The sequence below is a fragment of the Balaenoptera acutorostrata genome, chromosome 15 (assembly GCF_949987535.1).
Source record: "Balaenoptera acutorostrata chromosome 15, mBalAcu1.1, whole genome shotgun sequence".
In the NCBI taxonomy this organism is placed as follows: domain Eukaryota; kingdom Metazoa; phylum Chordata; class Mammalia; order Artiodactyla; family Balaenopteridae; genus Balaenoptera; species Balaenoptera acutorostrata.
The window spans coordinates 41,901,731-41,918,023 of NC_080078.1; the positions used below are offsets into that span (position 1 = coordinate 41,901,731).

The 16,293-nt window shown below is 50.2% G+C and overlaps 1 protein-coding gene across 1 annotated transcript in view; it reads left to right on the forward strand.

Annotated features, from left to right (window-relative positions):
* SLC24A3 (solute carrier family 24 member 3) overlaps positions 1-16,293 on the forward strand; it is a 473,993-nt gene that overhangs the window by 244,878 nt on the left and 212,822 nt on the right. The gene's annotated exons all lie outside the window — the stretch shown is intronic.

The window sequence follows — 16,293 nt, forward strand, 5'->3', positions numbered from 1 at the left end:
TTCTGGGCACCATATGGGATTTCTAGGAGCTGTGCGTTAGGCACCAATAACACTGCAAGGTAAGGACTCATCTTCCTTGTAGTGGATGAGCACACAGGGCATCTGCTGAGGTGTGGACTGCAGCGTGTAGAATATCACAGTAAGGACTGTGGTCCCCACTCGGTTGGCGGTTGAGCGGGGACAAGGTCACCATGTGAGCAGAAGTGAGCAGGAGAGATTGGAAAAGGAAGGATTAGAGCTGGGGAAACATGCTTGTCACCAACGCCCAATCACATGGTCCGCAAAGGGTCTGCCCCTGATGGTCATGCGGTGGAGAAGAGCTGATGGGTGGAGTACATAGGCCTCCTGATTTGGAAGCCCCTGGACATGAGCTGGGTCCAGCATAGGGAGGCCAAATGATTCCAGATCTTCTGTTCAGAGCCTGTGTAGGGGCTGCTGCTATTTATAGAAATAACGAAAGCAGGAGAAAGAGGCAGGTGTTTGCAGCTGGAGAGACCTGCAGGGAATAAATAGATTGCCAATTTTAACTGAAGGCAAGCTAGGTCCACCAAAAGGAGGGATTTTAATTGCAGATTAATTTGATACCTGGAGGTATCTTTGAGTTACAGAGTTTCTCTTCTATGGTATACGTGTGTGTTGAACTCTTCAGAGAAAGAACAGTGCTTAACCCAGAGTTAAGAATCACAAGTACCCTAGTTCTTGGATGAGGGAGAGTTCTCAGCCAAGGAATCACCAGCTCTCCCTGGCCTCACCTGTCAGGGGGGACCCGGTGTCAGTGACACCACAGTAAAGGCAAGTGGCTTGATTAGTGTCTCTGATGATTTTTCCCATTTGCCAGCCTGGCATGTGAATACAGTAGAAACTCTGTATATACGCTATATCAAACCATTTAGACTTGAGGCCAAAAGGAATTAAATGACTAATATTAGGCTTGGAAGGTATTGGAAGTGAATGAAGTAATGTGCTTGTCATTTTCACAAAGGAAATAGCCTCTAGAGGGAGATAGAAAACCCTACAGAGAAATAGAAGGCCCACGTCCCTGGACATTCACTCCTTCCCTCGGACGGCCTTCAGAAATCCCATCCATGGTGTCAGCAAGAAGGCCTCAATCATGCTCATTTATTGCCATTTGTCATCTTGATTATTTGTAGGCATTTCGTTTAGTGGTCTGAATCCAGAAATTATCTGTCCGGAGTCAGGAGCCAGAGGGCGACCTTGTATGGCAGCTCTGGTCTGTCCCAGCCTTCCTGCAAATGATAAATGACACAGCCCTCCCCCGACCCCCCAGGGAGAAATGAAGTGCAGGCTCAGGGCCTTATTGACTTTCCGTAACAACAGATGCATCTTTAGGATTCTATTTTGATTTCAGAATTGACCTTCTGACCTGATTCAGGTCCGTAAATCAACTGCTGCTGCTCTTCTTGGCATGATCCTTTGTGCCATGGTTTTTTCTTTTTCTTTTTTTTTTTTTTTTAATTTTCTTTTTTTTAAGTTTATTTATTTATTTATTTATTTATTTATTTATTTATTTATTATATTTATTTTTGGCTGTGTTGGGTCTTCGTTTCTGTGCGAGGGCTTTCTCTAGTTGTGGCGAGCGGGGGCCACTCTTCATCGCGGTGCGCGGGCCTCTCACTGTCGCGGCTTCTCTTGTTGCGGAGCACAGGCTCCAGACGCGCAGGCTCAGCAGTTGTGGCTCACGGGCCCAGTTGCTCTGCGGCATGTGGGATCTTCCCAGACCAGGGCTCGAACCCGTGTCCCCTGCATTGGCAGGCAGATTCTCAACCACTGCGCCACCAGGGAAGCCCCATGGTTTTTTCTTATATTTGACATGGAGAATATCCATGGGGTTCAGGTACACCCCCTTCTCCACTGGGGGGCTTTCCTGATTTGTTTTTAAAAGAGGAGTGTCAGGGTCATAACCCTTGATCCGTTTGGTTTGACAAGTCAAGCTCAGAAAGCTATGGTGCGCCCCAAATGTGACTGCGCTCCCAGGGACCAGCAGTGTTTCTCAGCACCACCCCCCCGGGTGGAGGGGGACCATTTCCACCAGCAGGAGTCTGGGTCCGCAGCTACTGTGGCCGTGTGTCACTGCAGAGCTTTTATGCTAATGTAAGATAAAGGTCAGGCCCGTCGGGCCACTCATATTACATGACAAGGAACCATAAACAGTAAGCACTTTGAGGGCAAGAACTGTCTCAAGTTCATCTCTGTCCCAAAACACAGCCCAGGGCCTGGCACAGTCAGCTCCCGTGGCTGAATAGGGACTCGGCGGCCTTGGTTACCAGTGTCAAGTCTCCTTAGAAGGTAGGCATTGCCCAGGCACTGTCTGAAGAACTTTTTGTTTCCTCCTCTGGAAAATCACACTGTTGTCTCCGCGTGCAGGTTCCTGGGATGCTGCAGAATTCTCCCAGGCCTCTGACAAGCCCAAGCCAGGTTCGCTCACCGGCTACCCCTGAGTGGAAAGATCAGGGTCCAGCAGTCACCGCCCCAGTCCTCTGAGTCTTCTGGAGCTGACATAGGCACCTGTGGCTTCCTTTCCGCCAACCCCTGATTGGTTTCAGCCCCCTTGTCAGGAATGGCTGACCACGGGCAGGTCCACAGGTTAATTACTTGTTGCCAAAGTCTTTCACTTTATCCGTGTCGCACGTGGCTCTTCTTGGCTTTGTAATTGCTCCTCGTCTGCGTTTGTGGGGGAAGCCACCACCTCCCGACTGGCTTTCCTGGCATCTCTCTTATGCTCCCCGTTCTCACAGACATGGAGGGAGGACGGCCCTGCCCTTCTCTCCCGCTGCCTTAGCCTGGGCTCCCCAAGGACAAAGATGCAAGTAAGAGGTTTACCTGGGAGGTGATGCCAAGAGGCATGGGCGGGCCAGTGGGGAAGGGAGGTGGGCGAAGGAAATCAGTACAAGGTGCGTTAACGAGCAGGTAGCTTTTGTGGGCAGGTGGGGCTCAGCCCCACTGGGGAGCTCTGGGACACGTGGCGGAGGAGGAGGCTGGAGTTTGTTACCTCCCGCTCCCATCCCTCAGTGGCCGGGGCTGCTCTGGGGGGCATCCACCCCCGGCTCTTCTGGTCTGCTCCACGGTCCCACCTGCAGGATGAGGGAAAGCCCTTGGGTGGAGGGTTTCTGCCCCTCGCATGAGGACCACGAGTGTGCAGGGGACACGGGCTGGGACACTAACAGCATCTCAGGTTTTGAAGGAAAATTCAGCCTGGGGCTTTGGCTCCATATGTGCTGGCTAAGCGGACTGGGGCAGGTGCCCAAACTCTATGAGATGCAGTTCTTCCCTCGGTAAAACAGGGACGGTGGTGGTACATACCTGATACAGTGGTTGCAAAAACTGGGAAATGCATATAAAGCACTTCTCATGGGGCCTGGCTGAGAAGGTACAAAGACATCTTAGCCACTGATGGTGGTGTTATCATACTTGTCTTTTGCCGCTTGTTTTAGACTGAAATTTGTTGAACAGTGTGATCTGCAAAATTTGGAATTACTAGGAGACGCGAGGGTTTGGGTGTCCAGCCTTAAGATGAGTGAACTAAGAAGTCGTTTCACATCTCTGGGCCCATTTTCTCATTTGGAAAGTTTGGACTAGAGTGGAGACAGGGGGGGCTCTAATCCTTAATGATTATCATGGGAAGCCGTACTTTACTCCCCACTGTTCATTCTGCCTCTCAAACCCATTTTTGCACACCTTAGCGACCTTGGACTTAGGAACCACACTTACACCATTGGACACACAGCTGCCTGAGTTTGGGGTTTTCAGAAAAATGGTACCAAATTTGAGGTACACTTGCAGTAACTAATTAGGGACTTGCCCCACTGGTGGTCCAGCTGATAGGAGGTGGCGTCCTCCACTCTAGACTTGGTTCTGTGCCTTTGTCAAAAAGCTAGCCCATTTAGCTCCTGAGACCCCACTCACAGAAGAATCCAGAACGTTCTGTAGACCCTGTATCCTTATCCTCACACTCAGCTGGGGGAAGACTCTGTGTGATGATTTTGGAGAAGGGAAAAGTCCCAAGGGGACAGTTGACTTTGCTGAGTTCCCTGGGGCAAAGGGCTCAGTCTGAGAGCTGAGTTTACTGTTCAGGAACATTTGGGTCCTGGGAGACCTGTCTTTCCTGGCACCAGGGCCCTGGTGTTCTCCTGGAAGACTTTGAAACAGCAAAAGTGAGTTATGTAAGAAAAATCCAGTAGGATTCAAAAAATGCATATTGACTCCATTTAATACCAAGGCTCTGAGAGTCCTCCGCGTTCTTGGCGGGAACGTTATAAATGCTTGTCCTTCCCGCTGCCGACAAGCTGCCTGGACTTGTCAGATGCCTTATGACTGCACTTGCGCAGGAGGAACGGCCACTTATGGAGCATGTTCGGGGCGTTGAGCACGTTCAGGGGGAGCTTGGGAGGCAAATATGAATGAGAGACAGTCCCTGCCTATGAGAGGTTGGAGTCCAGAGGAAAAAATGGGTATTTGAGGCACCGCTCTCAAGAGAAGGCGCTGCATTGCTATGTCTTGGCTGTCAGTGTGCGCAAAGTGGGTTGAAAGAAAAAGTAAAATAATGATGACGAACATGTATTGAGCAATTACTGTGTGTCCGACAGTAGATTTAGGACTTTATATGCCTCCATGCTTAGCTAGGAGGCGGTGGCCACGATTTCAGGTGAGGACTTAGAGGCCCAGAAATGCCCAGCCGGAGGCAGAGTGAGAATCTGGGAGGCCTGGCTTCAGACCTTATTAGAAATCCACACACCAGGCTGAGAAGAGTCTGATGGGGTGGAGGGAGTGGGGGCCTCAGAGATCTGGGTCTAGGGCTATCAAGCATCTGGAGAATTCAGGCAGACTCGGATGTTTCAGCTGGGTGCCTGGGGAAGGAGCGGTCCTACCCGTCCATAAAGAGAATGCGGGATGAGAGCCCAGCATGGCTCTGAGACAGGAGGACAGAGTGAGCCTGGTTGGGGATGGGTGGAGTTAGGTGTTGGTGGGATGGCAGGCGTGGGGTGGGGGGCGTGCAGAGGGCTCCCTGGGGAGTCAGAAAACTAAGGCCAGTTCACTGGGTGACCTTCCCACATGACCTCTTCTCTGCAGTGGCTTCGAGGGCCTCCCCTATTTGACCTCTGCCCCGGGGTTCTCCTTTGAGCTCTAGACCCCGCTGACACCTCCTCCTGGAGAGCCATGGGGTCCTCACACTCCACGTGTCCAAACTGACCCCTTGACCACCCCCAGACCGGGCGCCCCTCCTACCTTCCGGTTCTCTGTGCCCCACTCAACTAGCCGCGCACTGCTGAAGCCAGAGACCTGGACGTCCTCCTAGACCCGCCTCTCCCTCACACCCCAGCGCTGCTGGCCATCCCTCCTTGCAAGCTCTCGAATCTTCTGGCCACACCTCCTCGCGGGATGCCTGCCCTTCTTCCTCTCTCCTGGGCTGTGCTGTGGTCCACGTGGCTTCCACCCTCCCACGCTTGCCCCACGTGACAGCCAGCATGATCCTCCCACAGATGGAAGCTGATCAAGCGCCCCCTTTTAAAACATGCACCAAAGGCGGCACTTCCCACCTGGCCCACCTGGGTGTGTGGTCTAGCATCGCCCCCTCCGCCTCACATGCCCTCATGCTCCCCTACTTCTCTCCTTCAGTCGCGTAAACACCAGGTCGGTCTCCCTGCCTCCCGGCCGCACTAGGCTCTTTATCTTCCTGGACAGGTTTCCGTCTGCTTACCTTCCTCACCCCTGCTCTTCTTCCTCCCTACGTAGTAAGGGGGGGTCACAGCCCTCCTCATACGAGCCCCTAGAGCCCCAGGGAGCGTTCTCCTTGTGCTCATCCTAGTTGAAACCTTACCCTCATTAGTGAAATTAAATGATCAATCACTAGGCAAGAATCTCTCCGGATTTAGCAAACAACAGACAGGTAACAGGTGCTCAACTGATGTTACCTGAGTGAACGAATGCATGAATGAATGAATGAATGAATGAAGCAAGCCCGGGATAGTCTCCCTTCTTTCCCATTTGGAGAGTATTCTTGCCTCTGTGAGGACAGAACCCATCCCTTGCTGAAATGTTCCAGACAATGAGAAGCCTTTGCTGAGATACTTCCTCCAGCCGCTGACTTGGAGGGACCTCAGAGATTTCAGGAAGGAGCCCTGGGCAGAGTTTCAGGACACCCCGAGCATGGGCTCATTCGGTACCAGCCTCTGCCGCCGTGTGCACTGAATTGAATCGCAGGGCTCATGATCCAGCGCGAAGACCTGCCCAGCAGGGGGGAAGCGTGCCGGCTTATGGGAATGGGCCATGGGGCGGGCCCGGCCTTTCCCTCTCTGAGGCGTGGCCTTCTGGCTGAGCTCACATGTCAGCACACCTCCTGTGTCCACTGCCGCCATCAAGGCTCTGCAGCAATAAATTACCTACTTATGATTAGCTTGTTTGCTTGTGATCAATGAGTGCTGAGCCAGGCAGATCAGAGCCAGTGAGCAGATCAGATCTGACTCATTGATCCAGCTTCCCCACTGACCAAGGCCTCCAGAAACACCTGCCCTCAGTCACCGATAATCCTCCTCCTACCCGGGCAGCGGAGGTTGACGTTTCACAAGCAATAGCTCCTTGGCAGATTTCTGGCTGAGCTTGGCTTCCCAAAGCGGTGGGAAGGGGAACCAGAAAAGAAAAAGAGTTCTTTGCCGTTGAAACAAACGGAAAAGAAGTTCTAGAGGCAGCCAGCCTGGGATGCTGGACACAGGATTTGGCTATCCCATTTCAGTGGCTTGTGGGGTTGTGGAGTAGTTGTGTGTGTGTTTGAACCAAACCTAAATTTAGGGTTTGGGATATTTGGATCTGAAGGATAGATGGCATTTGTATCAGCTGTACCAGCTGTTTTTCTTGCCTCTGAGGTTACACGATGTTCCAAATGCCCAAAGGCCCCGCCTCCTTGGTGCAGGCACTGGAGTCGCTGCAGCTGTGAGCAGGAGAGGAGCCGGCAGGTCTACGCAGCCAGGGAGGCTGGGGTCCACGCAGCCTAGTGCCCCGAGGCCTGAGCAGACGCGGCCGCTGTGTCACTGTGTCGGGGGCTTCGGGAAGGGCCGCCCTGCTCATGGCCAAGTTTTCTGCAACTGCAGGGCCAGCTGCTAGGAGTTTACCCTACAAATATACCCGTCCAGGTACACAAAGAAGTGTGTGTAAGAATACAGCAGCCCAACTTGTACAGCTAACAGCTGGGAGCAGTGTAGGTGCCATCACCAGGGCCCTGGGCAGATGGGTCATGCCTGCACCCCAGGCAGTGATGAGGCAGCTGACTTGATATGCCCACAGGCAGAGCTTTCCAAGATACGTTAAAGGAAAACAGCAGCACACAGACCATGCTGCCATTTGTGTAAAATTAGCTACCATTTATGGAAAAGGAAAGGAGGCCCTACGTGTTTGCAGATGTCTAAGAATATCCCTGCCAGGGCCCCAGTTGGGCACCTGGTTGTCGCCGGGCCTGGCGTTGGGTGATTGGAGGACGTCATTCCTTCTAGCAGGATTACTTTTCACGAGCTTATATTACCTATTCCAAACAAGTGCGTGCACGCCTAATGTAGGCATCCAAACAAACGTACACTTTTTCAGAGTTGGCTGTGATAAGGAAGGCCCAAGGCCAAGCAGCTTCTCTGAAGCCTCTTTGGTCCACGGCTCTGCAAACCAAACCACTGAGACTCACCCACTTGTAGAGACCTCCGCCCGCTCCAGAGGTCTTCCTCACATGGCCAGAAACACTCAGCCGGGGATGGTAACAATTTGAGACGCCTGTGGTCGCTGAGGGTTAGGATTTTTATGATTTTTAAAGAATATCCTTCTCTTGGCCTTCGCTGGTGGCACAGTGGCTAAGAATCTGCCTGCCAATGCAGGGGGCATGGGTTCAAGCCCTGGTCCGGAAAGATCCTAAAAAAATAAATAAATAATATCTTTGTCATTTATAACTTCATCTGTATTTATCAAATCAGCTTGCTTTCCTCTTAAGACTTTTTTGAGGGTTTTCCTACTGCAGGAAGATGAGTTTCAATTGAGAGAGAAAAAGAAAAAAAAAAGAGGAGAAGCAATTTGGGGGCACAGGTGCTTGGGGGTGCAGAGCAGGGCTCATGCTGAGGGAATCTGGGGGCTTCAGAGGAAGCTGCACCCCAGCTCCCACCCAGAGGGGAGAGAGGAGGCCCCAGAAAGTGGGAAACAGTTCAGGCTGTGGAGGGGGCCCCATGGCCACAGATCTGCTTTTTCCCCCAAAACCCCGCCTCCCTAAACCCACTTCGAGAGAGAGAACCCCCCTTCCAGGACAGACAGCGCCCCCTCCCGCATTCTGTTCGTTTGGGGCCAACAGTGCCATTTCTTTTCAATTCTCCTATGCTTTGTCAATCCAGTGGCTTAATCATGGGGATGTAAATATCTAAGAAAAGAGAGACTTGGGTGTGGCTTATGTGTGGTTGAATTGGAAGAGAAAACCTGGGTTCCAGTGTCCCCCCTCCAGACCCCCTAGGCCTTGTAGCATCAATAAAGAATGTGATTCTGGGGACTTCCCTCGTGGCACAGTAGTTAAGAATCGCCTGCCAATGCAGAGGACATGGGTTCGAGCCCTGGTCTGGGAAGATCCCATATGCCGTGGAGCAACAAAGCCCATGCGCCACAACTACTGAGCCTGTGCTCTAGAGCCCACAAGCCATAACTACTGAAGCCCATGCACCTAGAGCCCGTGCTCTGCAACAAGAGAAGCCACTGCAATGAGAAGCTGGTGCACCGCAACGAAGAGTAGCCCCAGCTCACCGCAACTAGAGAAAACCCGCATACAGCAGTGAAGACCCAATGCAGCCAAAAATAAATACATTAAAAAAAAAAAAAAAAGAATGTGATTCTGCACTGGGAGCCTGGGAACTGAAGAGACTCCTGCCTCTTTGGGTGGTGGTTAGAGTTATAGACGCTGGGATCAGTCAAACAGGGGATTGAGTTCTGGCTCCAAATCCTTGAACGCAGTTGTTTAAATGCCTAAACCTCAGTTTTATTCATCTATAAAATGGGGACAATAATAAGAATACCTTCAAAGAAGAATTTGGAAGATCCATTCAGTAAATGCAGAGCATTAACTATTTTTTACAGCTTTTCTTTGGCATCAGAACCAAGGGCTCGGATGCTAAATAGATTCCTCTTGGACTGAATTAAATGCCCTGTGATGTGCTAAGAGGTTCTCAGAGTCTGGAGGCCTCCGGGCCACTGGGGATCCTCCTGCCTTTCTCCCAGGAGTACAGGAGGGCTCTCTATTTTCTCATCACCTTCACTCTCCCTCTCTTCTTTTCATAGTCCATTGTGTTCATTTCCATCATTCCTTTTTTTTCACTGCACTCTGACTAAATCCGATTGGTTTTTTTTTGCACCAGAATCAATGCTTCTGAGTAATGATAACAGCACCTTATAATTTCCAAAGCAAAAATATCTTTTGCATGATTTGGTAGATGAGGAGACTGCAGCTCAGAGGAGATACACGACTCGTGTGGTGGACACAGAGCTCTCTAGAGAACTGTGCTTGTGCACAGCTTAGCATCAATATTACAAGACTTCAAGAAATTCCATCTTGAGTCAATCACACCCCCTAAACCTAGTCAGTCCCTGGGTAGAGAAGATGAAGGCAAAGGTCTGTACACCACACCAGCTGCCCAGCGACTTTACCCGGCAAGCCGTTAGCTACTGACCTTTAGAAATGCTCTCTGACCACCAAGATGCCGGTGCCTCTCGGAGGTCAGGAAGCTCTGTTCCAAGCCTTCTTAGAATGATGTCTCTTTGTGGTTAGCTGCTGCTTCAGTTTTATCATCAAATTCCCCACTGAGTTTTGTTTAGCTTGCTTTTTTCCGATAAGGCTATATAGGTGGGATGTTTCCTTCTTTAAATTCGGGCTAAATTGGGAAAGGTATCGCTAATCCTCTCTGCATGTTTATGTCACTACATCCCAAACAAACCCTTCCGTCATCGTAACCCCTTCTCCAGAGACTGATGGGGAGGGGACAGCGTCACCAAGGAGACATTCTTACACTAAGGAAGAGGAGGTAATGTGACTGTGCGTGTTGACTCTGGCTTTCCTCCCATGGTCACAGCTGCAATCACAGGACCTTGGGCAGTGCTCCGTTCCCTCATCTGGGCCAGGCGGAGGCCGGAGGGCAGGGGCTTTGGAACAGAGCTGGACCCCTAACCTCAGCTCTGCTCCCTGCCCACCTTTGAGGGTTGATCACACCTTCTTCCTGCCTTGAGCGCTTCATGGATTGGGCTGAGAAGTTAGGGAGTGACCCTTTACTTGGAAGATAAATCAAAAACAGGGCGACGCTTTGTTAGAGAACTTAACAGGTTGGGTTCTGTTCTCCTTCAGATCGAGAGAAAGATCTAAGAAAGTACCTCCTGTAAATGAGTGAGAAGGGCAGCCCAGCCCCACCCACCTCATCCTCCCAGAGGAGAAAACACCTGGGACTCTTGGCGCTCCATTCCAGGTGCCACCAGGTGATGCTTGTTTTCCTAGACTTCTCATTTCCGAAGTCTCTGTGGGCGAGCTCATTGGGAAATTGGCCAAACTACATTTCAGCCTAGTTACCAATGGGCAGAGTAGTTTAACTAAACTGCAGTCACCGAGATGGGTCACAGAGCAGAAACCTGGATACTTGCTAGCTGTTTTCCCTTTTTCTGCACTCAGAAAAATGGAATATTTCAGCTGCTCTTAGAATTTCTGGGGTGGATGCATGGCCTTACACAACCCATACATCCAAAACTCCTGCTTCCGAAATCTGAAAAAGAATAGTTATATGTATACATGTGGCTGATTCACTTTGCTGTACAGCAGAAACTAACACAACATTGTAGAGCAGCTATACTTCAATAAAAATTAATTTTAAAAAACCTCCTGCTTCCTATAACTTCTTGAGACAAAAGGGCATTGTGCCATGTTGTGATGGAGAATTACTAGACTCTCAGCCCCATTCACAGGGACTAATCAGTAAAGACACGGGCCCCCTTCTCCGTATGATTGCCCACTGGCTCCATGAGGTTTTTATTTTTTTTTCCGCAGTGTATATGGGCTTTCACATTTCAGAATCCTGACTTAAGATCATAGCTTTTAATGGCAAGTATTTCATTTTATTTTATATTATTTTATTTTAATTATGATGGCAGGATAAGGCAGCCCATGACTCCAGAAAATTAATCAAACACCAGAGTAATATTTTCAACAAGGGTCATATCCTTTGTTCTCAATTCATAATTTACATTTACTAAATGCCTGAAGTTCAGTAGATACTGTTATAAACATTTACATATTTTGCTCTTTTATGGATTTTTTCCCAATTAATTTTTTCAGATGAGCTCAAGGGCCTTTGGAAGAAAAGTTAAAAGTAGGGTGTTCCAGGATTCTGTCAGCCAAAAATCACTATTCAGAGACATCAGCATGCTTATCAGTGACATTTTTAACTGCTGTTGAGTTTAATAGTGGCCCTGAGGGTCTGTGGGTCCTGAACTGTCTTTTGGTTTGTTTTTTTTTTTACTTTAATTAATTAATTTATTTTTGGGTTTCTGTGCGAGGGCTTTCTCTAGTTGCGGCGAGTGGGGGCCACTCTTCATCGCGGTGCGCAGGCCTCTCACTATCGCGGCCTCTCTTGTTGCGGAGCACAGGCTCCAGACGCGCAGGCTCAGTAGTTGTGGCTCACGGGCGTAATTGCTCCACGGCATGTGGGATCTTCCCAGACCAGGGCTCGAACCCATGTCCCCTGCATTGGCAGACGGATTCTCAACCACTGCGCCACCAGGGAAGCCCCCTGAACTGTCTTTTGAACTTGGAAGAAAAATCAAATTCTGTTCAAACATGTTGGTGCTGGGTGTATTTTATGGCGTGTGGTCTTTTTAATCAACAGGCGGTGTGTCGGCATCCCGACGGTGGTTCCCTCTGCAATGCGCCATTCCCGTGACCCTACTGAATAACAGAGTCACGTGTTGCCCCGTTCTCTTTCTGAATCCAGCGCGAAATCTTGGAGGCTTTGGGTAGAAGGAAGTAGAAACTATCTTTGGGAATAGAGAGAGTTCGTATCATTTGTGTGCGTGTGACCTTGAATGCTTACCTATCTCTAAATCTGTGAACTTCCAAAGATGCCTCCCAAAGAGATGCCAGAAACCATGCTTCCTGCTCACTGTTGGCCGTGTGAACTGTCCTCTTGAGCACAAGGGGCACGTTTCTCCCATCTGTCCCTGTGGACAGTAATGAGGTGACCATCAGTCTTGAGCCCAGGGTAACACCTCTTTAATGCACAGCCCGTGGCCCTTCGGGAATTGAGAGAGTGGCACCTAGTCGAGTCCCCACGGAAGAAACTCTTCCCAGACTCACAAGAAAGCTGGCAGTGGAAGCTGTCTCCTGACCCTCACTGCATCCTCCTCCAGCCACTAAGCCCAGGCGAGAGGCAGGTCAGAGTCCAGGGGTCCCCCTGGCTTTCTTTGTTGCTAAACCACCTAGTTTTCCGGGGAAAGAGATGTCTGGGTGCCCCCATGTTATCCTTTACAGAATTAACTACCTTAAAAAAGCTCCAAAGACAGCTATTTGAACCACTGAAAAAGTCTGACCGGGACATTTGCCAGAAGACAATAGTGACTCAGTGACTGATACAATTAGAGCTGTTACTAAGATTGGCAGGTTAGGTACCCGTGAGCAAAGGGCTTGCGGCAGGTCCCCACCGTTGTCCACTGTGCACCACATCTGGAAGTGTCAACTGAGATGAGAGGAAACTCTGAAACCTGACCTTGACAGAGTCATATGAGTCTTCCTTAACCTCTGGGCCAAATGCTTGCTTCCTGGTGATCAGGACAACATCATGGTTAAAACGTGGGCTCTGGAGTCAAAGGAAACTGCGTTTTAGGTCTGACTCTAACTCTGAGGCCTTGGGCACGTTGTTTGCCTTCCTGAGTCCAATCTTTTCATCTGTGCGATGGTGACAATTCCATTCATCTGCCAGGCTGCATGCATGGCCTGGCACCAGGGTCCAGCCCACCATACCCGATCGATACGTGGGAGGCCTTATGGTCATTCATCTTTCTCATCTGGGAGCCTGGGAATCCGAGAGGTCAATGCTGCCATAGGACCTCACTCACTGTGGACCTTTGACCCTTTAATCCCCAGGCCAAGGTGCCTGTACTTAGTTGCCTGCATTCCGTAGTTATATGTTTGCCACATCCACATACTTCATGGATAATTATTTCCTTTACACTTTTCTTAAAGTAAACTCACTTTCAAAAAACTCTATTTCTTTTTAAAAGTGATTTTTAAATCCCTCTCTTCCGTAAATGAACGTGGATATTTTATAATAACATGAAAATAACTATTAACATGAAAAAAAGTTTGTCCTTGAATGGCCCAGCATCACCTCACACGTCCCTGGAAACACACTGGCGTTCCCATGGTGCACACTCCCTGCTCTTTAAGTGTCATCCAACCCCAGCGATGGACTTCAACAGCCCTGTAGCTTGGGGAGCATTTACGAGTAATGTATTCCTGATCTTTCCAATAATGTTTATATATATATATATTTCTTTTTATAAATTTATTTATTTATTTATTTATTTCTGGCTATGTTGGGTCTTCGTTTCTGTGCGAGGGCTTTCTCTAGCTGCGGCGAGCGGGGGCCACTCTTCATCGTGATGCGCGGGCCTCTCACTGTCGCGGCCTCTCTTGCTGTGGAGCACAGGCTCCAGACGCGCAGGCTCAGTAGTTGTGGCTCACGGGCCCAGTTGCTCCGCGGCATGTGGGATCTTCCCAGACCAGGGCTCGAACCCGTGTCCCCTGCATTGGCAGGCGGATTCTCAACCACTGCGCCACCAGGGAAGCCCCAACGTTTATATTTTTGATGGCCAATGTCTGACTCTAGGCAGAGAATTCTTTCTAGACCCTGTGGTTGCTGGTGGAGCTGGCAGGTAGGTCTCTGAATTAAATGGTGGGTTCCGACCTCATCGCCATGGTGACAGGAATCCGTACCAGCTGACCAGGTGACCTAGTGTGTGGGGCTGAGTTACAGGTGTGAGCCATTTCTTTGTCTGTGGTCTCAGTGACTCTCATTCCCATCCCCTTGGGCGGGTCACACCAGCAGTACCATCCCAAATTACATCTCTGGCATCTCGGTTGGGAGGACCTGAAAACCAGGGAACGCCACCTACTGTGCATACCTTGGAAGAGGCACATGATGCAGTGAGGTGTATATATGTTAAAATAAAAAAAAAAAAGTGAGAAAGCCAAGCAAACAGGGTAAGCATTGCCTATTTACTTACAGATACAGTGCCTGGTGCAGAGTATTTACTCCAGAATTTGTATCGAATAAATAAACCAGGTACTGAAACCATACTGTATAATAGCCAAGCATCGACTGCAACCACCATTTACTGACTATCTGCTGCACTTTAGGACCAGGTTCAGGATAAAAGAGCAGAATAGTTGAAATGCAAAGCGCTCGTGGAATGTGAGGGGGTGGGTGGAGGGGTGGGGAATGTGGGAGTTTCTTAGGGAAAGAGGACCAAGCAGAAAACTGAAGGGGTCAGCAGTCGGTGTCAGGGGTCCAGCGTCAGGAGCGCACCTGTACCGCCCACCGCCTGCTCATCCACTGCCTTGACAGATGGTCCAGCCTGCCCCACCCCCCTCCCACGCAGAAATGCGGCTGATTCTCCTGGGGCGAGCTGCGGGCAGACCACGGTGCTTCCTGCCTCTTTGGGTCCTCGGAAGAGACCTGATTTGTTGGGAAAATGCTCTCTTGGGCGTGCTTGCTGTACACTGTATCTCTTGGCTGTGGCCCCCTTGGCCTCGCTTGCCACATTCCAAGTTAAAATAGCTCACGCTCCTTCCGGGCGGGACCCAGAGGAGTCCCCAGGGCCTGGGGTGTAGATATGTGTGGAGGGATGGAGCGAGGGTCTGCGGTTGCCACTCTTCCTTTGGATGGGCATCTGTCCGTGCCTTTCAGCCTCAGCCGCCAGGTCTTCGTGGGACCGGCAGAGATGCCACCTGTGTTATCTGAACATTTAGAGCCTGGGGTTATCCATCTGCAGTCCCTCCTGCCCAAATCAGTCATGTGATTGGAACTTTCTAGACATTTTTAATCCTTGCCGTGGAGGAGAGCAGTGTCTCCCTCCAACAGCGAAGTACTCATGCAGTGACGAGGCTCAGACTCCAAAAGGACAAGAGGTTCAAAATTAACCAAGGAAAGTGATGCGAGCACTAACCTTTGGGGCATCTCAGCAGGGATGCCCGGTTCGTCCACATTCATTACCTTCCAAGTGATGGAATCATCTGGGAAATAAATTTCTTATTAAAATATAAAATCTCCCCAGAATCCCTCTTCAAACTTCAAAGGGAGATTTGGGGGAAGGAAATCCTACCCAATTTTAATTATTCCAGAGATGTTTGTGGTAGGGGGGCGGCAGGAAGCAGAATTGTTTCTTGGTGCCAAATCCAAATCTGCTTCTGTGCTATCCGTCGGTTTCCAGGGCACACAGCTTGGACTGCAGCTTTGCTCAAGCCTGGGGCTTCGCTCGGAAGAGAAGGAGTTAGAACCACTGGTCCAGCTCTGGGCTGCAGTGATTCGGAGGGAGAGGAAGAGGCGAAGCTTGCTCTGGTCATCCCCGAGGGCACGGGCACTCACCTCTCCCCTGGATGTACATTTTACGTTTCAGTGAGAGACCTCATTCCCTTGGAGACTTGAGAGCAAAAGCCAACTCAAGAGGCTGTCTTGGGTTGGGTCCCTGAAATAGTGATTTATTGATGGACAGTTCTTAGGCAAAGGGGAGTGAGACAGGCTCAGGAGGAAGAGTCAGCCAAGGTGTATTCTCAGCTGCATGCTGGCCTCAGCCTGATCCTGCTGGGACCAGAGGGCATGGATGGCACCATGGAGATATGCCACCTTGAGGCGGGGGTTGGCTGCACACTGCTCTTGAAGCAAGGACTTAACCTTCCAGGCGTTTAGGGTGAGGTGTCTCGCATCAGCAGAGGGCAGTTCTCAGGAGAAGGATGCACTCAACCTTCATGGCAGCGGGTGGTGGGTGCCCCAGCCCAGTGGAGGGGATCTAGGTAGCCACCGAAAGCGCCCCCCACAGGGATACTCCCTGCTGTCCTGCTTGACTTCACCTGGACTGGTTATAGTAAAACTACAAGTTCTTGTCACTAGGAAGCACCACTCACCTGTCTGTGAGAGGTTCACTTTCCTTTCCAGACCATCATACCTTAGCAGGTTTCAGATGTGTTTTATAGAGGGATGGGGAGGAAAGTGGATACATAAGCTAATGTAGCTG